Source organism: Haliaeetus albicilla, chromosome 24 (genome assembly GCF_947461875.1).
Source record: "Haliaeetus albicilla chromosome 24, bHalAlb1.1, whole genome shotgun sequence".
Classification (NCBI taxonomy): domain Eukaryota; kingdom Metazoa; phylum Chordata; class Aves; order Accipitriformes; family Accipitridae; genus Haliaeetus; species Haliaeetus albicilla.
Genome location: NC_091506.1, coordinates 4,018,621 through 4,045,013, shown reverse-complemented (window position 1 = coordinate 4,045,013; position 26,393 = coordinate 4,018,621). Strand labels below are relative to the sequence as shown.

Genomic DNA, 26,393 nt, shown 5'->3' with positions numbered 1-26,393 from the left:
GTTATCCAGGCAAAGGCTTCATTCTACATATCCCACCTCCACACTAGGCAAGAATCAGAGCAACTGTGGGGACCTCGTTGCTGATGTTTTGTCCAGTGACTAGCAGTTATTGTTCAGGAAATAGAAAATCTTTATTTCTAGGCCTCTTTAATCTCTTCCACAAATGAATGAGATCAATGCCATTGTCCTGACGTGAGTCACAATTCCACTTCTCTAAATATTGTGGCTTGCTCTTTCTGGGCTTTGTGCCAGTTCTGTGCAGAGACCAAAGATACATTTTCAGATAGCATTTTTTGTGAGTACGGTACTTGCTTTTCTTTATAAATGACCTTGTCCCGTTCTGTGCTGGATGACCGGGCGTGCGTTGGTCTGTTGTTCAGGCACAGCCTTTCTGTTGGACTTACAGTTTTGTAGCTTCGTTCCAGAAACTGGTACACACCAACTAGATAACTGGGCAGGCTACCAAAGGAGCCACTGTGGTGGAGTGGCCAACTAAACTGACGTGGCAGATCTCTACATTCAACACATGTACGAACTTGAAACCTGTGCTATGGAGTTCTGCTCTTTGAAGTGTGGTATCTGGCAATGTCACTGCTGTGCAGTGCAAAAAAAAAACCAAACAAAAAACAACAAAAAAACCCCAAAACCAAAAAAACAAAACCCAAACCAAGTCAACCCAAGCCTAAAACCTGGAATGATAAAGGTCTCACTTAACAAGCAATGCCATCAAAGATGAGAAATTACAAAGTTGTTCTTATATGTTATATTATATATTCATTCAGAAAGAAGCATTCTGGACAGGTTCTAGGATCTTTAGTGAATGCTTGAAGGAAAAAGCATGAATAGTCTGTTGTGGCACCACTGGAGCTCAAGCCTTCCCTCCACAAATACCGTAACGAAGGTAAGGCTCAGTTTTGCTCCAGGCTGGGTCCAGTGAATCTTCAATTATTTTCTGCTTGATGCAATGTGTTCTACAGAGTTCAGTCTATCTGTCCTGGAGCAGAATGCGAACTTGTGTGGAGCTTTCTGGTACAGCTGGGAATTAAACCTAAATCCCCATCTCCAGGCTGAGCTCTCTCATCTCTTGCTGTGCCTGTTTTTCAAAGGAAAGAGAACCACAGCCTCTTTTTTGATGGAAACATATGGTTGTCTTCTTACAAGCCGGCCATAGGAGATGCATGGGTCAGCCTGCGTGGTGATTTGATACTCCATGAATTGATTGTTTTTCATCCCCATCTTTGAATCTGAACCTAAGTATGGAGGAACCCATTTGCCTAACTTGGGTCTTTAAGATTCATTGTGAGATTCTTGCTCCTAAGTTTCATGTGGTTTGGGTTCTTTTTATTATTTATTTAATAATCTAGACTTTACTGCTTTCTTTCAAAAGAACTGTAGGAAGCTAACTGGAAAATAAGAACCAAATATTTCACTGAATTTGATCCTAAACCTATTAGTGTTTGCAAAGCAGATAGGCAGCTCACTGTATTTTGGTGTCGTATTTGTTATTACGGATTAGATCAATTGTCTAGCTACAGTAGCAAACACACCCCTTGTAATGCACTTAGTCAGTTGTGAAATCATGTACTCAGCAGTGGGAAAAAAGAAAAACCTCCATAGCCCCTTCAAGCAATCAATTTATGCCCTGAAGCATGAGATTTGATTACCGTTGTTATTATCTTAGCTTGCGTAGTTACAAATGTTATTAGCAGTCATAAAATTATCCAGCCTTTAAAAAATTATATTAAGAAAAAAATCCCAACATTTCACTCCAGGTTCTTCAAAGCCTAAATTCCTGGGATTGATTTGAACTGCGAAAAGTGGTAGTTCCTTTAATTCATTTTAAATTTGCTGTCCTTTGATCACATGGATTTTTCATGTATTCTCATTATGAAGGAATAGATGAGCATTTTCTAGCACGTCTATAGCTTCTCTGCTCTGGTCAAGACCCGTCTAACTTTCAACATTTCAAGGCTACTGATGATGTGTACTCAGATACAAGTTTAAGAAAGCATTAGTGGAACATGCATCACTATCTCATCTGTATTTTGCCCTTTACAGATGAAATCTTTCCCTATGAGCTCAAAGTTTGTAATGGAGCTTTGTGCTTCTCAATATACACCTCATCTGGTATAATTTAAATATTCTAAAAATTCCAAAGTTTATGAAAATACTGTGAAAAGTTGCAGTAGGACATAATTTCCAACCCAAATTTTGACATGGAAAAAATGCTAGTTGGCATGATGTCAATTATTTTAGCCATTTAATTTGTCCAGGACCAAAACAGATTCCCAGAAACTTAGCATTTAAAAAAAAAAAAAAAAAAAAAAAAAAATCAAATTGTGGCTTTTGATATTCAAGTACATTCACATTTTTGCATATCTACCTATTTGAAAAATTCCATCATCTTTATTAACGAGCTGTGGTGGTGGTATATGTGCTGGCAATTACAAGCAAAATGAATTTTCTCTGAAGAAAGTCTGGCCAATCTGTTCTTTTGTCCTGAGTATTTCATGTATCTTAAGGGGCATTTAGAGTAAGATCAGAAATCTTCTGAGCCTCCCATCAGACTCTGGAACTGATTTTAAAATGGTAGGCGTTTCTTGAGGGAGTACATTCAGTGAATGAGGTAACAAGTTAAAGTTGCAATAGGCACAAACACACCCTCTATTCCTTCTGGTTTCTTTGGACAACTCCTGAGATAAATATTCTGAGTTTTTTTCCTCACACTTGATTTGAGACAATATTATGTATTTAATGTGTATTTTAAATATGTGATCACTACTAGCCTGGAGAGATTTAATGAATTTTTCCAAAGTTTCTAGCAGCGTTGTGCTCTCAGTCTCACATCAAGTAGTGGGTTTGATGAAAAGGCTCCTTGATTTTCAGCAGGAAATCCCAAAATAAAGAGCAGTTCTGTGGAGACGTGGACAGGACCGAACTGTGCTTCTCTGTCTTTATTTTTGTTCTGTGCAGACTTAAGTGCGATGACATTTGCCCTGTTTCATTACCCAGTGAGATCTGGAGCACTATGGATTATGTCTATTTACACTTCACTTAAGGCAAACCCTAGTCTTGGAAATAGATGCGATTAGTGCCATGTCTTACTATGAACAAGAACACGTTTTATTTTGGCAGCAGGAAGCAGTTTTTGGTAAGCTGACGTACTTTGACTTTTCCACCAGCTGGCTTCCTAGTGGAAGGAAAACTTTCTGCACAATTCTGTGTCGAAAAATTAAAACCATTTAATGGTTTCCGTATTACAGGCTGAAACCTGAAAATTGAAGAAGACCCTGGGGAAATCATGTTGCCAGGGAGGATCTAAAAGTTGGGCCAGCTAGGCAGGGAAATGAAAGTCTAAGCGGTCGCTGCATTTTGGGAGTCCAGCTTCCTTCTGTTCGTGGCACGGCGTATCTGGGTAGTGGATGCTGCGACGTAGGTATGGGCAGCCTAGGAAGTTGACTTTGGCAGCAGCCCTGCCTCAAGCAGTCACTGGAGGTAATTAAATTGTCGTGTCTCTTCTTTATGTCAGAGCCCTGCAGAAATCAGCCTGGAAACTCTTGGTACGGCTGAGGCATCCCAGGAGGAGGGCAGTATTGGCCAGAAGTGGGTAAGAGTCATTGCCCCTGTTTTTCATCCTCTTGGCAATAGCAGGAGGGGCAATGCCAGCTCTTCCCAGCTCTCCGGCCAGCTCTGTTATCTCTGCTCCCAGACGAGCAGGGCACAGCTTCCCACCCTTGGCGTCTTCGGTTTTTGCCAACACTTCAGTAAATCTCCAGTCATCTCTGGATTTTGACTCGATCTCTGATGGCCACGTTTTTACTGGGTCAAATGGCTTTTCAGTACATCGGCAGCCCTGACACGGTCGAGACGTTCCTCTACAGCTGTCTCTTTTTCCATTTGTTTTCTGAGGTTTCTGCAACACGGGGGCACAGGCCTGTTGCTTAGCTGTTGGTTGCTTTGGGAGGCAATGTGCTGTAAATATACCATTTCACTGTCTTTGGACAAAACAGCCAAATCCTGAATTGACTTACTATGAGAGTGGGATTCAAAAGGAGAACTCCCATTCCCTTATGTGTGCTCTGGGCCGGGCCTCCGCTGCGCAGAAATCCGACTGCCCAACGTCAGAGCTTTCTAAGCAACCACAGCACGCTTTCCTTACATAATAGCAGCTTTTCTCCACGCAATTGGTGAGAACTTTGGCATTTATATTGGCGCAAGTTGACTTAAACATAGTTTAATATGAAAATCAGATCTATGAATTGCCTGACTTTGCATGATGAAAATATCAAGCATAACATTGCTTTAACAGAGTTTTGCATTTGCTTTCTTAACACAGAACGAGTATATTAAACTATTCTACCCTTTTCCCTACTAGTTTTCAGATTTTTTTTCTTTTACTGCCACTTTTAGTTTATAATAGCTTTCCTTAAATGTAATTATTTACTTCTTGTCCAAAAAGTCAGCTCACCTACCTAAATCAGCTGGAGACGAACAACACAAGTTGGCCAGCACCTCCACAAATTCTGATTGCTACTGTCCGAAAAAATCTTTAACCCAAATGATAATAATCCCCGTGAGTGCTAACTGTGATTCGGTAGGGTGGTTTTATGGTTTAATGCCTGTGAACGTTACTTTATGATTATTGTTCATTGCATTAGACAAGGCTCAGAGAAAATAAAAACACCCAAAGGTCAGCAGTGAGACAGAAAATTGTCTGAGAAGTCCAAGTCCTCATGAAAATGATTATGTCTGACCTTCACCACCTCCACACGGCGTCTCTGGATGGAGCGCTTAAGAAAATGACTGGCAGATTTGTGGCGACTGTCTTCGGCAATCACTTAAAAATTTAGCCCGTTCCACAAAGGGGTTACAGAAGTAAACCATACAGGCAGAAAGTCTGAGTGTTCAAGCACACACACACATAAACCCGGTCGGGTTTTTGTGGTCGCGCACGCTGTAGAGATCACGCAGCAAGAATTGGGAAGAGGGGCGTTTGCAAAAAAAAATGAGGAAAAGACAGGTTTTCAGAGGTTTGTACCTATAAAGCACTAGGTGTTGCGCTGATGAGCACACGGCGGGGGGACGCCCCATCCCCACCTGAGCTTTCCTGACCCCTCACCCTTTCCTCCAAAAAGCAACGCCAAAAGACAAGAAGCCCCCATTTTAGCAGCCCCCTCCAAAGTGCGAGCTACCAAGCCAGGATCTTCCCGGTGGCAAACCGTGAGTCCCCCCACACTCCCCCAAATGCACCTCTCATTTCTTTAACCCCTTCCTTGCCTTGGCTCTCGGCTGACCGACACCAAACCCCCATCCCCGCCCCGTGCCCCGCCGTTCCCTTTACGGGGGGGGGTTGGACGGGAGGCGGCAGCGCTGCCCCCCCCGAGGCTGGAGGCGGGCAGGGGAGGTGCAGGAGGGTCGGGCCGGGCTGGGGCTCCCCCCCCCCAGCCCCAGCCCCGTCCCCTCCATCCCCAGGTGCCGCCCGGAGAAGCCGGTTGCCGGCTCTCGCTCGGAGGGGCGTCGGATCGGGCAGGTGGGAACCGCCGGGAGGGACCGGGGGGCTGGGGGCGGCTCGGGGTTCCCCCCCCCCCATCACTATCTTTCTCCCAACCTCGGGGAAGGGGGGGGGAAGGCGGGCAGAGGTTTGGGGAGGTGCGAGGGGGGGGGTTCGTTGCCATGGCTCCCTGCAAGCTCTGCCGGAGGAGATAGTGATGCCAGTCACGGAGGGACCCCTCTTCCTTCTCGTGGGTGTGGAGCTGGGTTCGGGGTGGTTGGGCTCCCCCCACCACTACCACCCCCCCCCGCCTCTTCTTTTTTTTTTCCTTTTTTTTTTTTTTTTTTTTTTTTTTTTTTTTCCGGGGTGGAGCCATTAATTTGGAAAGCTGGGACGGGGCTCCGGCCATCATCCCCCCCCCTACCGCCCTGCGAGCTGCCGGCTCTGCCCGTGCAGGGCTCAAGGTAACGCTGGGGGGGTCACACTGGGCTGGGAGGGGGTCCCGGTCCCCATTCCCATCCCCATTCCCATCCCCATCCCCTTTCGGGGCTGGCGGAGAGCGCTGGGACCGCGGGTGCCCCGCTGCCCCTGCCGCCTCCTCCTCTCTCCCTGCCTTTTCCACCAAAAGCCTCTTTAATAATAACAGTAATTATTATTATGAATCTTTTTTTCCTCCTCCTTGTACGCTCGGGCTCTCTCGTCCCGGCGGGGCGGAGGAGCCGCTGCCCCGGGGAAAGTTTGCGGGAGGGTGCGGAGCGGTGCGGAGCGGTGCGGAGCCCGGGAGAGGTGGGAGGTGGGTGAGGGAGGCTGGATGCGGAGAATGGGGAGGGGAATTGGGGGTTCGGGGGGGTCCGCGGAGGTCAAAAACACGGTGGGAGTGGGCTGGGGGCTGGCGCGCTCGGTCTCCTGTGGTTTTAGGTGGGTTCAAGTTTGCGAGCCTGGATGTCAGGCGTCTGTGGCAAAACGCTTCTTCTTTCCTTCACTAGTGATTTTTGGAGAGTATTTTTTTTTTTTTTTCCTGCAATACCTAAATAATTAGAAAAGTACCCCCGCCCTTGTTTTTTTCCCCTGGGGAAGTGATGTGATTGTGTTGCGCTCCAGGAGAGCTGTAAGAATCTTTAAACCTCAGTGTCGTGTGCTGTGTGTTATTAATTTGCGTTGCACGATCAGAGCATCAGCGGTCTCAGCTAGGTTTAGGTCTTCATAATGCAAGGAGGTTCTGTTTTCTAACAGTCGGACACAGTAAATGGAAATAGACTTTTCATCTATCGCTTCTATGACTAATACTACTTTGCCTCTCATTTTGGGGTAGAAAGGAGCTAAACTATGATATTTTGGATAACATACAGGTATTTAACCATAACTCAACAGATAGAAAGCAAATGAATTCATTATCAGCACTACCTAGGAACAGTTTTGCTTGAAACATGTTTTGGAAAATTTCACCAGAGACCTGACAGGTGGTATTTTTGTCTGATTGTCAAGGGTTCATTTGATGCGACTGAGTTAAATACACGTTATGTAGCTCTCCCAAACACCATTCCAAAAGCAATAAATAATAAATATTATAAGTTTAGTTACAGGCCTGAGGAAAGGAGATGGGGGAAAAACCTACACCTTAAAATGAATGTGTAATTTTTGCCCGTTCGTGAACACACATGCAACGTTGCCTTGTCGGAGCTGTGCATGTGATCCTTTGCCCATTGCTTCCCGTGATCCTCTGCTTGGCTTTTACTGGCATGAAGTATTAGTGTGCTCGACTACTGCTGCATGAACACTTTTCTGTGTCTTAAAAGTAAGGAATTTTCTTTGTCTTTCCAAAAAATAAAACCAAACCAAAACCCACCTCTCCCAATGAGTCATTAAAAAATTAGAAAATTCTTGTTAGCCAGTTTCTGTAGTCCTTACTTAGGCTGAACATCTGCTGTCAGTGGAGTCTGGCTTACAGAAGAACTACAAGACTAGACTATGTTACATTAACATGAAATGCAAAAGATAAGATACCACCAAGGTTTGCAGGAGGTAATGGAGTTCCTTCAGGAATATTGCACAATATATGTAAAAGTATCATGAAATATCTTTAGTAGGAAAAAACCTGTCAGCAATCCAAGAGTTGTAGAAGTTTTGCTATATGCAACACAGCTTTTAAACTGGTTCGTTCTCTAAACTCTTGCAATTTATTATTGATTGTTATCAAAATAGGAATAAAATGAATTTGGAATCTGAGGCTGAAATGAAGAGACCGTACTTCAGCTATATACACTTTGATTACATTTAACTCACTGTCAGTGTGAGTGAATGTAATTATTATGGGCATTTAGTATGTGTTACTTCAGTCATTAATGAATGAAAGTACAACAGTCCACTTTATCCCAAGAAACCCAGCAGATAAGCCTTCATTTAAATGAAAGATTACATTATTCACGACATGTATGTGTACCTCCAGTGGCTTGGATTGTAGCCATCTTGTTTGCCAATAAAAATATACTTTATCACTTAAGTTTAGAAGGAAAAATGAAGAAAAAAAAAAGGTAGCTGTACATAAAACGATGTTGTGGACAGTTGCTTCTGTGATAAGAAGGGATCTGCTCCTTTCCCCAGTGGGAGAGGACAGGGACTACTTTAAACACTACTAATTAGTTCAGTTTATCTTGCATGCGTTACAATGCTGTAGTTAGTTAATTATAGCTTTTCCCATTAGCAGTATGTTAAGAATAATGAATTAACGTATCACACAGATCAAAAGAACATCTACAAAGTTTATCTTGGAGGAAAGAAAGTGTTATTGTGTGGCAGGAAGTCCCCGTGGCTTTCCCAAGGCGCAGATTTGTTGGAATTCCTGAGCTGGTGCTTCAGCGCCTGATGAATGACTTGAATTGATCACAAACAAGTGACACTGGAGCTCTTGGTTGCTTAGCAACCCACCAAGATGCCACAATTTCTTTTTGGTATATTTGTCCAGGAAAGTAGAAATTCTGTTTTGTTAAAGATCCTTTTTTTTTTTTTTTTTTTGCTAGCACAAAGCCCACCTTATAACAACCTCAGATTATGTATAATTAAAATCGATGCCTCAGTACAGGGTCTGGGGAGCAGCATGGGTGTGAAGAGAAGAGCAGGAATCTTACTTGTACACCATATTCTGGCAGTGATGTCCTCAGTGTTTTATAACAAGTTTCAATTGCCCTTTCTTGGTTAGACTGCTGTTCAAAAACCAAAATAATTAGTGGGACAAGAAGTCTTAACAAAGACAGTCATCTACCAAATGCTTTTTGAACAGATCCCCTCATGCTGTCTCGAGATGTGAGATCCTGCAAGGTCTTGTGGCGTTACCCCATGCTCCATTATGAGTAAATTAAATGCAAGATGGAGCATGTGGTTTGATTGTTGTCCGAGTTATGTCAGGGCAGTCTGGCCCATCCTACAGCCCATATGGCTGGAGATCTCTGCTGGGTTGTCCTCGCAGAAGACACTGGTTTCTTAACAGAGTGATTTTGTGTAAGGAAATAACAGATTTAGTACTCAAAGAGCAAAAGGAAGATAAATGTTATCATGGTTCTGTATACCCAGAGTACAAATATTGGCTTTAACCAGGTTGCAGCATCCTGCATGCACTTCATACATGTGGAATTATATTTTTATGTCAGTGAACCCTTTATTGTTACCCCTGGGTCCGTGTACGCTGGCATCTTAGTTCTGGAGTGCACCTTGGAAGGGAATCTTGCAGTTGTCCCATCCCCACCTGCTGTGCTTTGGTTTGCGTTATGGGGAGACCGCACAGACCGGATTAATTTCGGATGAACCTAAGCCAGAATATCTGTTTCAGGAGTTTACTTTGTGCACTTCAGCTGCTAATGGGTTTTTCATCCGTGGCCTCCTGCCTAGAGCTGAAGTGAAGCCTTTGCAATGTGCGTGGGTGGATTTGGGGTTCCCAGCACCATTTTGCTCTACTCATCTATGCCCTTCTGAGCTCTGCTACTTGCTAATACAGGCATAGCCTTTTCCTTCTAAAATCCTAACTAAGAAAAAGCATACTAGGGCTAGGAGAACTGCAGGCTGTCACAGCATTTAATTTACTCAGATAGTAGTTGGCATTCTGGAAGATTTCTTTCTCCCTCTTGGTGAGAAGAAGGAATCGAGGTATTTCTCTTCTTTCCAAGACAAAGAGCTTGGGTATTGCATGATTTACTGGTGTATTGGACTAGAAGGGGATGTTGTAGCAGTGCCCGTAGTAACTGCTGCAATTTGTGGACCACAGCGAACTAAATCTCGACTCACTGTCAATATTCCTAGGCTAAGATTATTATAGGTCATAATCTGTGTACTTGTAATTGCCCTTCTAGGCTTAGATAGACTTAGGTAAAGATTTAGGTACATGTGAGCTTGTTTGATTTTGTTGTGGGTTTTTTTTGCTGTTGTTTCTATGCAACAAAGTCAATGCCCAAAACTCAAGGTTGTGTTTGTTGTTGGGTTTTTTTTTCACAGCTACTCTCCTTGTATCTGTTTTATGCATTGATTTCTCTAAGTGCATTTGCATACCCAAATGCTGATTAGTGATTTTCTCTGCATTATAAATCGATGAAGGTACACGGTAATATTTGGCGTCTCCGGTTTCTCCCCCCAGCGTGTCCAGGCACCCCATGTGAAACGCAGAGTGTGGAGCTGTGATGGCCGTTGTGATGTGTTATTTTCTGGGGTTGCAGCATTCCCTAGCAGATGTTTCCTTCTTCCTTCATTACACCTGGATGTATAAAACTCCAAAAAAGGCAGATGGAAAACAGTTTATCATTAAAATTAGTGTTTATTGTTACAGCTGAACTAGTGTTAGTTGTTTCGAGTGTGACCTCCAGGCGCAGATCCTGCTCCATGCAAGAAGGACAAGATTTATGTTGCTTTTGTCATTAGGTCTTTTAGTCTTCATAATTTCTTTTGAGCCTTGCTAGGCCTCTCTTTTCTCCATTTATCAAGAAAACTGCCAATTCCTCTTTTCAGGTGTTTTTCTCCCTTTGCTGAGTCAGCAACAAGATGGTATGAAATTAGAGGTGTGGTGGGGACATGACTCGGGTTAAGGAGGGTGAAGGGGCGATTGGGGAGGACAGGGATGAGCCTGCTTGGATTCATCCTCATCTTTGCTCCTGTTCTGCCGCACAGAAGAAATAGAGATGTCTGGATTCAAGCCTGAGCAGCTGGGGGAGAAGGAGCTAATGGTCGAGCCTGGGCAGGGTTTTTTCTGTAAGAGTGCAGCTTTCGAGGATATTTTTAACAGATGGTTCCCGGTCTGGCTGTAATAGCCGGTCTGTCAGCCAGGCTGAGCTGCCTCGGGGACAGCCCCACGCCGAGCTCCCAACAGGTAATCTCCAAACAACCGCTGTGGCAAAAAACGGAGCTTCTCGTGGTGTCCCCGTTTCATCCTCCCCACGTTTGCGATCGAGGAGGTGGGGAAAGCTGAACCTTGTGTACTGATCGTGGACTTTTTCCCCTGGGCTGCCCCAGTGCAACAGCAAGATGTGCACCGGTGACCTTTCATCGCTCTGCGAATGCTCTTGGTCTTCAGCCCGAACCCCACCTGGGCTGCTCTCACCTGCCCAGCGATGCTCCTGCCTCCTTCTCCTCCTCCTCCTCCTCCTCCTCCTTGTCGTCGTCGTCCTCCTCCTCTTCCTCACAGGAGCGTGGAAAGCAGCACGTGGGTTGCGCCTTCACATGTTCTTGTGGCTGCTGGTCTTTTTTTAGAGGTGGAGAGGGCTGTAACTTTAGAGGTGGGATGAACCCATGTCTGAAGGTCTGTTGTGGCTGGGAAGTCTCAACGCCCTCGTGAATAGAAAGTTTAACTGTAAACAAGCCAAGTAGTGAAAGCCCAAGACTCCAGTTCCAAAGAATTGTATCTAAACATTTCAGCGAGCCAAAGTCCTCCTACCTTTCAATATAGCTTAGTCAGGGGACTTCAGTGCTTTTAAAAATCTCATTTCAAGTGTCTCCATTTTTTTGGGAGACCCTAGAGACGACTGTGAAAGGTTGGCAGTCGCTATTCAGGACAGTCTCCCGGCTGAAATTAATTGGCTAGGTGGTAATCTCCTAAGAGGAACAGGGAAAAATAAATTGCAGAATCGGGCCCTTCCACCTTTCAGTCTGCGTCTCCTTTGGTGACTTTTCGAGTGTGACCCAACCAATTCCCTGTCAGCCTTTTCCGCTGGCTGACACAGAAGAGGTGGCTTTGAATGCTGCCTGCTGTGCTTGTATGGCACTTGAAAGGAAGCGAGGGCTGCCTTTAAGGGGTGTATTCCCACAGCTTTAAAGTATATTTGAAAAATGCATCGTTCAGTTATGTCGTCTGTGTTACAGTATTAAAACTGATGGAAACCTGGAACAATGTTTCAGTAAAAAATGGCTGGTGCCATTGCTGTATCCCCAGTGCCTGAAATAAAATTAGTCTTGATGAAAGATTGCTTTGCTTATAGGAAAAGTACAATTATTATTCCAGGGCAGATTTTTTTTCTGTTAGAAAATACCATAACAATGCTTTCAGCTAACAGTAATGATTAACTCTATGGCTTTTTTTTAGACATACTCACAGAATACACCTTTTTTTTTTTTTTTTCATTTTACTGAAATCAGAGAATTGTTAATGATAAGAGATTGTCTGTAGGTTTTGAAGCACCTATATTTTTTTTCCAAGAGCAATCTCATAGCTCACTGTGTTTGGGCGGTCACATCACTAAAATCCTTCCCTCTGCAGTACTGGAGCGGTTTGTGTTGGTTGATACAGGTCTGTGTGCATGTTTGCACCCATGTTTGTCTGCCTGATTTTGTTGGGTTTACTACTTCATAGGCAAAATACTCTAAAGCACAATATGTTTGCTGATTTCAGTGGAAGTATTAACTCAAATTGGGGCTATTGCTCAGGTGTGTTACTGGATAAGGGCCCTGTGCTTTGTTTTCCATAGGTTATTCTTTCATATTACTCCACCAACGACTTTGTTCTAGTAAAATTTCATTGTAGGAAATGGATTTTAGAGGATTTCTATTTTGACCTGATATGAGTCAGAGAAGGTCCCATCTGATCTTCTTGGTCATGAGGCAGTTTTACAGCTGAATAAACTGTATTCAGTGCTTACTTTGTATGAGTTCTGCTGAAGCATCAGTCAAAACTATAGCTATTCTGGTAATTAAAATCCCAAATCCTTTGAGATAAATATTCCTTTTGTTACATTTGAGCAGAAGAAAATAACACAGAACTGAACTACTAGTATCTGCGAGTACTAATGGAAGATTTTATTTAATATATTTTTAGGAAAGTAATAAACCCGATACACTGTGATGACTTCCAGGATTAATATTGCACATGAAAACCACCGGTGAAGTCATGGCGCCACTGAAATAGATGGTCAAACTCCCACTGACCTCAGCAGAGTCAGGTTTTTGTCCCAGGAGTGATGAAAATCTAATTTACAACCTAACCAGTTTGAGAAATAGGCATAATGGCTCAGGTCCTTGACTGATACAAATTACTGTGGTTCAGCTGAGGATGATTGAGTTACACTGACTTACGCCATCTGGGCTTCTGGAGAATCGTGTCCGACGTCCGCGTGGGCTTGTCGTGTCCGTCAGTAAGGATGCTGTAACGGGCTGCGCGCTCAGGCTCGCTGCAGACATGCAGGTTGGGAGCTTTCTAATGGTGTCTCCTATCAAGTGGCGTGTTCTTGTCTCCTATTTTGATGGAAACAAATAACCGGGAAACAGTAATGAATATTCCTGTTTTCCGACTCGTACAAATTACAAATGTCATACTGTAAGCTATATGGAGTAACAGTGATTAAAGGACTGTCCCAGCTGTACAAAGCTAAGGCATACCTACTTCATTAAATTTACAGGGTTACTGAAATCCACGGTAATTGCTCAGGGTTTACTACCTGCATGACAAATGCACCTTTCTATTATTGACTGTATGAGGTTTGACTTAGGCTTTCACCTAAATCTGGGACTTTTATTATCTCTGATTATGGTGTTGAATTGCAGCATCCCTGCTGTCTGTGTCTGCGCGGCACTCCACCGGTGATTTTTGCCCACCCTGCTTTTCGGCTAATACCTGCCCAGACGGTGCCTACCTGCTGGGAAATGCTCGGTCTCGCCTTTTCGGCTTCATGTTACATCCCAGGGAACTGCTGAAAATTGAGCTGTTTGAGTTGTATGGTGGTACAGAGCTTTATTAAAGGTAAAGTGCAGTTAAGTGTGGTGGCACCAGAAAGTAATACAGCTGGTCTGGTTATGCAGCTGCTAAAGAAAAGGAAGTTTCTCCCATTTACTTCCACCTGCGCAGGATCCTACCTTTTGGAGCATTGTACCTAATTATCCTGCCAGTGCAGCAAATTCTCACTGTCAGCCATTCCCCCTGTCAGACATCACTGTGCAGTGAAACCTCACATAATTCCAACTGCATAGCAAGATGAAAATTTCACCTTTGGTGCATAAGAAATCTGCCTCAGCGTTTATTTAAAACAAAAACAAACCACCAAAAAACCCAACAGGCAGCCAACGTCAAGGGCTATTCAGAAACCTTATCATGTATATCACAAAAAAAATTGGAATAATCTTTGTATTCAGCTGATAAGCAGCATTCTCCATACAAACCTCTTCCACTGTCATCCTCCAAAATGTATGCTAAGCTTGTCTGTGCACAAAGCTCCTTGTCATGGGTGGTGGTTAGACCAAATTTTTTATCCTTACATAGGATAGGATATAGGCAGGAGCGCTACATATCTGCAGTGTTAATTATATAATGCGCTCACGGAAAAGAATAACTTATGCAAACTTTCGAAGCTCAGGCAATAGCAATCCATGTAACCGTTTAGAGCTTTATGTATTTTATAATCTCCAAACCCAAATGTCCCTGGAGAGGGAATGCGCCCTTAAAAATTTTAGGACTTTAAATTAAGCGAATTTAAACTAACTGATTTGCATACCTTTTTTCTTTGTTCTGCCTGAATGAGATATTACTTCAGTAATTGAACTGTAACTTTGCTACAGGTAAATAATGTAAGACAGCTTATATTCCAAATGCTTGACCGCATTAGGGTTGTGTGGTGCTAATCCGGCAATTTGCAGCCCCCCTTTGAGAGAAGACGGTGTCCAGTCCACTTAGGATCACCGAGCCCCGGGCTGGCGCTTGAAAGTTCAATTAACGTGTGGTGCTAAGTGTGCTTCTCGAACAGGGACTCGAGAGGATGCTGTGGGGTAATGGAACGGGCATCCCTGGGAAAAAACCTCTTATTGAGTTAATATCATGGAGATAGGCCAAAGCTGAATTCTCCTAAACCCCAAATTTTACAGCTAAAACGTTAACACTGAAGTCTCTGAAACAGCTTTCACGAGCAGGCTGTGGTGATAGCCTTTGTGGTCTGTCTTGTTCTCAGCGGCTGGATTTGGCATCTCCGTACCCGTGCGACAGATAAACCAGGATGGGCGGACAGGAATGGTGGTGGGAGGGAGAGGCAGGACTGATCAAAGGGATAATATGCTTATTGGAAAAAGTCTGGTTTACTGTCTTTGGGAAAGATAGGGTGATATATCATAGAAGGGTGACGAAGTATTTTGGGCTCCGTTATCCTACGTATCTTGGTGTTCTGTGGGAATACTGGAGGAGCCCATGTACAAAGAGGGAAAGCAGAAGGAGGTAGGGGATGATTGTCTGGGGAGCTTGGCACCAATCCCAGAAAAATAATGGATAAGTTAATAGAGACTGAATTAATATAGAGTTAAAGAATAGAGAGATAATTAAGGCCAGTCACCATGGCTTTCTGAAAAGGGATCCTATTCCTGATGGGGTTATGGGTTTGATAGATACGGGTAACTAAGCTTTATGGCAGTTTTCTAGATTTGGTATCTGATGAAATCTCAGTTAAAAACAAACAAACCCAACAAATTTAGTATGTAGAATTAGTAGCAGTCTTGCTTAATGGATTAAGATTTAGCTAACAGAGCTGAAAAGGTATTTCTCCGTGAGGATTATGCATTGAAAGATGTGTGGATTTAGTGCAGTTTTGCAAGAATGAGAACTAGTTCTGAAACTGGTTAACATCTCTATCAATAATCTGGACACAAAAATTAAATGACTGTTGCCAAAGTTGTGGATAAGGCAATACCAGTAGTGTGGAAATAATAAGTTATATGGAGCAGACTGACGGGCTGGCAAGATGTTGCCTCTTCTCCTGTCCTCCCAACAGTCTGTGCCTTAACCAATGCACTTGGAAGAGGGTATCCTTGAGAAGAGTTACTGTGAAAGGGTACGGAGGGGTCACGGCGGACAAAGAAAGGAAGATGACTTCCCAGCGGGATGCTACGGCTGAAGGACTAGTGGGCTCCTTTGACTCAGGGTTTTTATCTGAGTGCATGAGAATGCTGGAAAGCTATGGCCACTTCTGGTGTCAACAGCTGAAAAAAGAGTTTACAAAACTGAAGAATCAAGAAAATAACCACAATATTGATTCAAAGAGTGGAGAAAATTCCCTGCAGTGAGAGATTTAGAGAGCTCAATCTGCTTAGCTCATCAAAAAGAGGATTGAGAGGGGACTTGATTACGGGGACAAGTATTTTCATGGGGAAAGCATATCCACCTTTTTAATCAAGAAGAGAAAAGAAAAATAAGATCTAATAGCTGGAAGCTGGAGCCAGACAATTTTAAATTAGACATTAAACACAATTTTTTATCTGTGATTAACCACTGGAATGAACTACGATGTGTTCAAGTTGAGACCGGATACCTTCTGTGATATGATCAGTCAAACGCAAGTTACTGGATATGATTTGCAGGCGATAGGGAAAAGCATAGCAGCCTGTGACATACAGAAGGGTGCAAAGGCCTTAAAATCTGTGAGCATTGAAAGGGTAATCAAAGGAAGAAGATAAGAAAAAGGAGGAACGTACATGGGAAGCACAAAAAGGAGAAATAGAAGCACCAAAAGGGCAAAGAAAGGAATTTCATCTGGAGAAGGAGCTTCTGTTTCTAAATACGGGAGCATATGTTTCAGCAAAGTGAGTTTTGGCATTGGGAACACCTTGAGTGTTGGCAGAGCTGGAGTCATCTGTTTCATAGTCAAAACAGCAATTTTGGATTCTACGCTTTGTTAACGATGATGAAGAAACCTCCTATTTGTGGTTTGGGCTTTTGGCAGCATCGGCTCCCTGTTCTGCTGCTGTGAGAGAAGGCAGCGCAATCAACTTTGCTCAGAGGGGATGGAGCCGAGGGCTGTGTCCCACCGCGAGAGCCGCGCCACGTTCCCCAGAAGCGAAGGGCATGTCGTGTAACGCCTGGGCTATGGCACGGTTTACCTTTTCAGCGGCGGGCTGTCACTGGGGGCTCTTGTGTGCCCTTTGCTTTGTTGACATCAGTGTTATACATACAAGTTTTAAAAGAAATCGTGAAGCCTATATTTATACCATTACAAACAAATTGCTGGGAAATCCAGCAGGGAAACCTATGTGGTCTCGGCTGCTTTTGATGAGTACTGTCTGTGTGCGTGTTTGTCGTCTTGAAAAAGTTTCACCAGGTCAGTGACTGTGTCTTCTTTTTTTCAAAGAAGAAACATACTGTATTTCAAGTGCTTACAGTGCCTAATAACCATGTAATCATTAATTTAAATGTAATATTGTGTTTCTTTGGTGGGGAAGTGCAGTGGTTCAGTCAAGGTCATGGCCCAGGTGAATTTGCTGCTGTTTTTTTGTGTGGATCTCCAGTTATCATGGAAGTGAAACAGATGCCTTAAGGACTGTAAGTCACTTTGCTATCGTGGAAGCCTTTTAGCCAGGACTGAAAATCACTTTTCCAGAAACATTTTCAAAAGCGCTGTCTTATGTCCACAGTAGAGAATACTACTGTAATTGTTATGGGGAGAGAAATAACTCGCATGTTATTTTTTTACAACTCCATCACAAAGCCATTACCTTTGTTTAGCAACATTTCCTATATTGGTTTTGGATTTGAAGCGAGCAGTTATTTCAGGATCTTTACAATGGAAATTTGCAACGTGTTTCCTTTGGACTGTTTAACAGAAACATTTGTGATCAGTTAAAGCACCCAATTACCTGCACCTCTTCATGGGTCAACTATTTCTACCTCGTACGGCCACAGACATTTTACATTGCCAGCAGTACCGCACAGCAGTTTTCTGACTTCTGGGCTGGAGTTGGGTGTTTTCAGGACCACGCTAGAACCTGGGCTTATTATGGTAATATTCTCCTTGGAACTAGGAAGACTGACAAATTATAATAAACTGTTTTCTTGTGGAAGAAAAAAATCATGCAAGAATGTCCGCACTACCTGTAATAATTGACTAACTGGACAGTAATTATTCTAAAATACTGTTGGAAGTATGTTGACCTTGATGATCGTTTTCTTTCTCAATGGACATCTGAATAATTGTCTTTGCCTAAGGATTCCCTAGAAGCTGTTCTCAAATCAGAGCAGCACTTCAGCATTTAACTCACGACATTGTGACATCCATTAGGAACGCAGAGAGGTAGGAATTACCCTATTCAATCCGATTAAAGATCCAATTAACTTAGAATCCTATCTCTGTTAGTAACTAATACTAGATGACTCAACACCCTGGGAAAAAAAAAAAAAAATCAAACCACCAAAAAAGCCAACCCCAAACCTTCCTCCCTCCTCCCCTGAACTCTCATTATCACAATTAAAGAACAAAATGTCTCTGAAAGACTTTTTTTTCTTTTTTTTTTTTCTTCTTACCAAGCACTTACTGCTTGGCTTCCATCCTGAAACATGAGATCAATAGCCCTTATAAATTCTTATCCTGGCTTGGGAAAGTATTATTATTAGCACTTTAAACATCTAATCATTCTCCTAATCATTATGCCCTTTGTATCAATAACATTTTTGTGTCAGAGAGTTCACAAAGTTAATTATTGTGATTTTCTTTCCTGTTTTAAATTTGCTGTCTCTTAATTCCGGTGTGATCATGAAAGTGACTATTTGACCTTGTTTCACCTGTTTTCATAAATACTTATGCCTGTCATGTTCATTCCTTGAAACACTTCATCTGTCCATGAAATACTGATAATTCTTTTCATTCCTTTCTTAAAGGGACCTTTATTTTCCTTATTTTTGACCCATTTAGTCGTTTCTATTTCTATAATTTTTGAATGCCCTTCGAATGCAGTTATATACTTAGTGTCAAAGGTAAGAATATATTAGCAACACATCTAAATTGCTAATCTTGCACCATACTTATTTTTAGTCCTTGCTGATATATTCTGTACAGAACCTCCCATCTCAGTTGCATCTTGACCACCTTGGCCTGCTGAGCAGATGCTTTCTGTTGAAGTGATTTTTCCTTTTTTGTAGAAAGAAAACAATCCAATAGAAACACTGTTCTCTTTCAGCCTTCCTCAGGCCAGGGGCTATTTGGTGAATTTAACTTTGGTTAAATAAAATGAAACAAATCTATTATGACCCTCCGAGAAGGTCTCATGTTTTAGATCATAGGCCCTTTCTAAATATAGGGATCGGAAATTAATGTCTCCCTGGATTGATTATTCTGTAACTGCCTCCTGCAAGGTTTTTCACAGTTTCCTTTGAACTGAATGTCCTGGCCATTTCTTAAGAGATAGTAGTTTGAGTGGATAAAGCGTTAAGATGACACACTGTAAGGTGTGTATATATATATATATACACACACACGCACAATTAGTTACATTGTTTGTTTAGTTAAACTATATATGTATTTTTTTGCACAGAATTGTTTAACCATCATGGCAGTTCATGGAAAAAGAAGATCATTTGGGATTTTTATATATATATATATAATGTATTTTTTTTTTTCTAAACCATTTTGTGCAACGGGCAATAGCTTTTGCCTTGGGCTTTTGAATCTGATATTACTTTATCTTCCGTGAAAATAACCAGAGTACCAGCAACAGCTGATGTGACTGAAAGGGAAACAAACAAAAGTGAACCAGCTCAATATGGAGCATATCAAATTTTTAGATTTATTCCGGAGACATGAATTTTGAAACTTGAAATTACACACTTATAATGTGTATGTTTGCATGAACATACACACACAAGTGCACATATACCTTCTATTTATAAATATATATGTGTGCAATTCAGACCTTTGTCTTGTGCAGGCACATGAGAAGTGCCTGAAAGCTCGTATACTAATGTTTATTGGTTCCTAATATTTAACAGTTAGGTCTTACCACAGCTATGGAGAAGTGATTCAGATTCCTTCTGTTTTGGGGTATTGCTTTTATTTAGGTGCTGCTCTCTGTAGAAGAACATCTTCTTGTCTTTGGCTGCAGACACTTGCTGTGGCAGATGTTATGACTCAGAACAGACAAGAAGATTCAGATTTTATTTTTTAATTTTTTTTTTTCATAAGTGACTTGCCCCCAGGCATGTTTTGACAGGGAGGATATCATTTCAAATTAAATGTGAATGTGGAGGCTTTCCAAAGCTACAAATTGCAGAGATTTCTCAGCGTGACTCAAAGAAAAAAAAAAAAAATGTTGTGCATGCTGATCGCTTGCTGTGGTGGGAGGGTGCTGCTGTGGTGTAGCTCTGGTACTGAAACCCATGGTTTATTGCCTTGTTACAGATTTGGACACGAGAGGCAGTGTCCAAGAACGAGCTGCTTTGACTTTGTTCCTTTAATAACCATTTTCCTCTGTAAACTACATAAAGGCCAACACGGCAGAGCTGGTTTTTCCCTGATACCTTCAGGTAGGCTGGGACGGTAACTGGAGGTTTAAAATCTCATTTCCCCTACTTGTTTTAAATGGTCAGGTGAATCTCTAGTACCAGTAAGCAGAAGATATTTTTAAGATGACAAAGAATTTGGTCTGAAAGCAGGCAATCCAGAGGATGCTTTCTGCCAAAGACTGCCAGAGAGCCATGAAGGGCTTTTTGTCTGTACCAGGATGATTGCTTTTCCCTCTTTGAATAGGGAGAGGTGCAATGAGGAGAGGAATTTCTTGTTAATTGTGGGTTGTTTTGGGGGGTTTTCAGGAAAATTAATGGAGGGAACATCCGTAGTTGTGGATACCATCTTATGAGCTGTTGGTGTCTGTGATCTGTGTGTCTTTCGAAGTAAGAGACCTTAATGCTCCAGATCTCTAACATTTTAAAGTTTTTCCCAAGTTTGCGAGCAGAACTTTTTCTTTCTAATGTAACAAAGCAAAGAGAACCCCCCTGTTCCTTGCCTAAATCTCCAGATCTATGGCACAGCCATGACGAAGGTCAGATTTGCGTTGTTTGAAGCTGGTACTCTTTGTGCGTGTTCTGGCTTTCCAAGGGTATTACGTCTTCTCAGAGCTTGTCTTTCATTCTTCCCACCTTTGTTCTCTTGTTCACCTTTTGTTCCAGCTTTTGACCTGTTTCATCTCTCTCTCTGCTTCACCTTCTTCAGTTTTCCTCACCCCACCACTGCTGGGTCTCGGGCACGTGGCATACTCAGCACATGGGCTCTTTCCACAGCCTCTGGGACAACCCTGACCTCGGCGTTTCGGTGTTAATGTGGGGTCAGGAAAAGGAATGATGCCGATCAAGGGCTGCTCTCATCAGCGTGCGACTTCGGCTGGGATCTGTTAATTTATGCTTCTCTCGGAAATCAGCGGAAATCTGTATGCAGGCAGGATCTGGCCCTCCGCCTTGGCTGCTTCAGCCCCGAGGTCTTGTAGCATCTTACCATCCCTTTAGGGAGACGTGGACATGAGCTTCCTTTGTGTCGCCGTGTTCGCAAGGTTTTTCCTTCTGTGCTGAGCATACAGCGTAGGAAAGGAACGAGAGCGAACTCTGATAGCTTTAACCCATAATAAATCTGATGTCCTCAGGGAGAAGAGAGATTAAAGAGCCAAAATTCTCTAGGAGATTGTCACTTGGCTAATGATGATAGTAGCCTATGGCAGTCAGGGATGATATGGCTGATACTTAGCAGGGGTTGTGAACCAATTAGTCTGCTCAACAAAATACTTGGTCCATTGGGTGCAAATGTTAAGAATATTTATAGGGCTGGCTATGGAGTCAGCTAATCAAAACTGGAGAAAGCTACTTAAGAGGCTGTCCCACACTCTACAGAGGCCCTGAGATTACACAGCTGACCTATAAACAAATGTTTCCCCATCTAAATATTAGAACTCAAAGATTATATGTGAACTGTTTTTCAGTTTCCTAGCACTGTAAAATCAATTAGGGACGCTTAAAACTCGCTAGAATCTGCTTCCCTGTGGAGACCTGACTTCAGCAGTGGCCGTCCATCGGTGATCTCCTGCAGGTTGGCTTTTGGTCTGCCTCGGATGGGGCAGGTAGGAGCCCAGTTCCGTGCTGGGAGAGGATGTCACATAAGCTGGCCCAGGTAAAATGGCAGCAGCACAGTAATAATTCAGCATACGCTAGTGTGTTGGTTTGCATTCATTAGCTGCTTGAGCTCTGAGTATTCCTATTGACTTCTTTACCCATTAACTCTTTAACCTACTAACTTGCTGAAGTATGAAACTATTGCAAATCAACATTAATATCACAGCCTGGTCCATTATATGAGTAATGTCCAGTCCGTTATACTAGGGATGTGTAGAGCTGCTACTTACATAGGTCCTAATAGTACAGTTGGAGAAGAAATGCAGTAATTCACCTAAATTTACAGGGTGGCTTAAACATTTATAAGGGTTTATTTGTTGGTTTGTTTATTCATTTGCACTTCATGTTAAGTGCGATTAGTCAAATAATTTTTCATGGTTTTTGCCCCTCTAATCTAAGGCATCACTTAGCAGAACCACTTCTGTTAAACAGATAATACAATGAGAAAAATCCACAGGCTTCACTGGAAAAGCTTTTCAAAACCGGAGAATATTGATTCCTCAGATTTAAGACATAAATGGGGTTATACATGTTTTTTACAGAGAATCTGCAAATAGAAGAATAGCTTCTAACCCTGCTACTAAGCTTCCGATCAAAATATTCTGCCTTGCTATTTTACAGCTGTTATTTTACAGCAAGCAATCAGTTTGAAATACAGCCATTTTGAATTTGGAGCTGAAGGTGGTTTTCTCCAGTACTTATTTGAAAAATCAAATGTTAAACTGGGGCATTTATTGTATTTGGCAAGCTCTACTCTAGGTCTTTACTTATAGAAAAATAATATATTAATAAAAAACAGGTTGCAGATTGTTCTGGTAAGCACTGTGTGTTTTTATTTTTTTTTTTTATTATTATGGTTTTTTACACCCCCTGTGTAAAAGCTTTCTTTGTGCTGCTGCTATTCTGGCAGTAAGTGGTGTTAAAAGTGCAGTGGGTTTTAATATATAGATGTTATTTCTAATGGATCTTATATATTGAAAATGGCATAATGTCTTTTTTGATCCTGAAAAGCACAATGCTTATTGGTACTGATAATTGTGTTAATGGCTGGGGGGTTTTTTTTGGTGGTTGGTGGGTTTTTGGTTGTTTTTGTTTTTTTTTTTGTTCATATGTGTATCAGAGATGCAATGTACTGGCAGTTAAATGGGGTAAAAACGGTCTTTTCAAGAGGAAGATCCAAGTCCATGGACACTCTCCGGGGATCTCATTAAAGCGCTCTTTTCTTAATATAGTGTACTGCAATAACAGCTATCAGAATCCCCACAGTGTGGTTTCCTGATAGGTTAGTTTACACAGAATTAATTGTCTAATTTTGCAAGCAACCAGTACAGTGCACATTGATTTTTATTTATTTATTTATTTTCAGTTTGATGTGTTGCTCTTGTGGATTCTGCTTCATATTTTAAGTTAGTTTTTACAATCCATCTTTACTTAAACCACTTTGTCATAGCACGTATTACAGAGGAATCGTGATTTATTCTTATCCTCCTTCTTTTTGTTGTTCCATATATAAGAATTGCTGTTAATTTCAGCAATAAATTTTTGCATAAAGTGTTCTTAAACAACACAAAGAAAAGGATGCATCAGAAAAGCAAATTAAGTTTATATAAGGCTTCTGTGGTTTAGGTGCTCCAGAGACCAATTCTGAATGAGGAGAGTGGATTTCCCTTGTCCTCAGAGGTCAGCTTGCTGGTTTGTCTGGTACAGGACTAGAAAAGAGAAGATGAGCCTTATGCAGAACAAAGGACCAGCAACTTGCAGTCAGCTGATACAGAAGCATAGAAAAGTGTATTTGAATAAAATCTCATAGGCTGTGCTGGGAATTTGGCTTGAACAGGATTTTAAATGTATTTGGAGGCTTCCTTTTTAAAGTGAAGTTTTTTTAAAAACAATTTACACACAAACAGAAGAATTCTGTCTTACTACCCATGTTGTTTAGCCGCATGAGAAAGATGGAGTGAAGCAGAATATTCTTCAGCTCAGTTTGGGGCAGGACGGCTGCTAAAACTACTGCTGGTCTCGACCAACTGCTAAAAACTGCCTTCCAGCTTGACTTGTCATTGCTGCTGCCTTCGGGAGATGACTCTCCTTCCCTTACCTGCTCAGGCTTGTGCAGGTGGGGAAAAAATGATGGGATTCTGCTGATTCTTTGCCCCTGGACCTGGCAGCGTTCCTGCAGCCTGCTGGTATTTTTACCCCAAGGAATGGCTTTGCTCTACAAAGACCATCGCAAAATACAAACATCTCTGCTGAAACCACGGCTATTCACCTGCGATCAGCATGTTGGCTGGAGGAATTGGTGACTATGTCCTCAGCTACTGTAAAGTGGAGAAGTTATACGAGTAACTGAAAGAGGTTTCTGTACAGATGGAGTTTGGAAGCAATATAGGAGGCAGGGAGTGAGCACGGGCTGGCTATGAGCAGGAAGAAATGTGGGAAGAAGAGACGGAGCCCGAGTAGACCATGCAGAAATAAGAGAATAGTCCTGTCCCAAGTGTGTGCGTTTGTGGATGGTTGGGTACCTGCTGTCTTGGTGCGGTGGTGGGTTATTAAAATATCTATTTGTTTAGGATGAAGAGCTGGATGGAAGAGGGAGGGAGAGCTGAGGAGCAGTGTGGAAGAGAAGCAGGTCCCCATCATTCCGGCTGAGAGTTCAGGCAAAGGGGGTCCTCCAGCTGGGAGTGAAAGGATGTGAGAGTGAAACACTTTGTTTAATGTAAGGGAGGGACAGTAAGGCAGTAGTAGTAGCCAAGAGAAAGGACAGGTCAGGATAGTTTATTTGGAGGGGGAAAAAAAAACCCCTAAACCAGCAAACCCATCATCAAAGCCTGTTGTAATTCAGAAAGTGTGTGTTTGTCAACACTTGGATTTTATCTTTAATTTCTCATTTACATACATTAAACATTCTCCAGGTGAAAACTATGACTTTTCCTGTAAGAAGTGAGCATTTGGGACAATGCTGCCATCCTCCTTGCCAGCGTGTCTAGGAGAGAGAAATAGGCAGAAAATCAGTGAAAGGTGAGATTCTTTTGCCTTCTCACTCGTTGCCCTTTTAGCTCTCGCCTCTGTTAAAGAAGTTAAGGCGCAGTGTACGCTGTGAATTTCTAATGCTGGAGCTATTCCAAACTGCTTTTGTAAACAGGGATTGTATCTCCCTGTTAGACACTAGATATGAAAAAGCCAGCCTACGGGCTGCAGTATGGATCCAGCCCACCAAGCAAGTGCGATGTCTCCATCACACTGGTGAAGTACTCCTGTTCCCAGGTATTACAGACCATGTTGTGTGCGCTGGGCTTGACCAGACATGAGGCTGTTCTCTGTTGGGAGGCACCCGAAATGTGAACGTGCCACCATCCTGTCTGGTCCTGTGACAGGGATTTGACGGCATGCAGAGCCTTTGAGTGCTGTGTCCCATCCTGGCACCATTGGTAACGTGCATGTTGTTCTCGTGTCAGTTGTTATCTCAAAGTGTTGACATCATATACTAAATAACACTTAAGCAGGTCTCTTTCCATTAAAAGATGAATTCCTGACACAATTGAAGTCAACAGGGCTTTTGTCACCGACATCAATAGGGCTCAGCTTCCACCTCATGACTCCATGGGAAGAGGAATAAATTGCTGCCGAAAATGCAACTCTGACATCCAGTTGGAAAGGATAATTAGCAGTCAGTCATGGAGCTGCCATCGTGGTTGTCTGATGAATAATAGAACTGAGTACAAGTGATATGTTGCCTTCCACGTGGGTAAAGTGATTTTCTAGCAGATTAGCATGAGTGTAGGCAGCCAAGAAATATGGTATGAAAACCAAGTGTGAGATGAGTTCTAGACAGTAGACATCAACTTTTCCATCTGTCTGGCCTCCGAAACATACCGTGTAGTTTTATGTAAACACTAAAACAGGAGTATGTTGGGGATCAAGAAGACAAAGTCTTGTGTTAATAGGTTTTGTTTCTTTTTTTGTTGAATTGAGTTAATGTTCTTAAAAGAGCATGAGAGAGATTTCAATGAAACCTCTTCTCCCTTTTTGCTTCTCATCAAAAATGCCTCTGAAACTGGTTAGAGCATGGTTGGAGCTCTGTCGTAAGGATGATGCTACAAGGGTAATGGACCATGTTTTATGGATGTGTGCAGCTTCCATGCATTGAGGAAACCCTGGCTTGGAAACCCCGACTTCTAACAGAAAGACAGTTAGACCAGCTGGCGCGGTGGGCTTCTGGGCTGAAGCACAAAGATAGGCGCTGGATTTGCGGATCCATACCCTTTGAGTAAAGCGAACGACAATTAAAGCAGAAGAAAGCAAGCTCAATGTAGTTTTAATCATTAGTTTCAGTTTGTAGTTGGTCTTAACACTGCGTGCAGCTTTGTGAGAGCATAAAGACGGCACTGTAACGCTGTGGCTTTTAGCTAGGCCTGTTTATGTATTGTGATTGGCGAAGCTATTGACTTCATATTCTTTCATGTTCTTTATGTTCCCTTCTGTTTTGATGTTATCGTGCAGTCATCTTAGCTACGTATTAAACAAGAGACTACTTCAATA

At 42.4% G+C, this 26,393-nt stretch overlaps 1 protein-coding gene across 8 annotated transcripts in view; it reads left to right on the top strand.

Annotated features, from left to right (window-relative positions):
* Positions 1-5,447: 5,447 nt before the first annotated feature.
* The window catches only part of CHL1 (cell adhesion molecule L1 like), a 141,161-nt gene continuing 120,215 nt past the window's right edge, over positions 5,448-26,393 (top strand). For 2 of the 8 annotated variants that reach the window (XM_069811824.1, XM_069811826.1), the window contains exon 1: positions 5,905-5,955. The gene's annotated coding sequence lies outside the window, so the exon portion shown is untranslated. Of the gene's footprint in view, positions 5,531-5,871; positions 5,956-26,393 lie in introns of those variants that run through there. The other 6 variants (XM_069811827.1, XM_069811818.1, XM_069811822.1 and 3 more) reach the window with 5 other exon arrangements.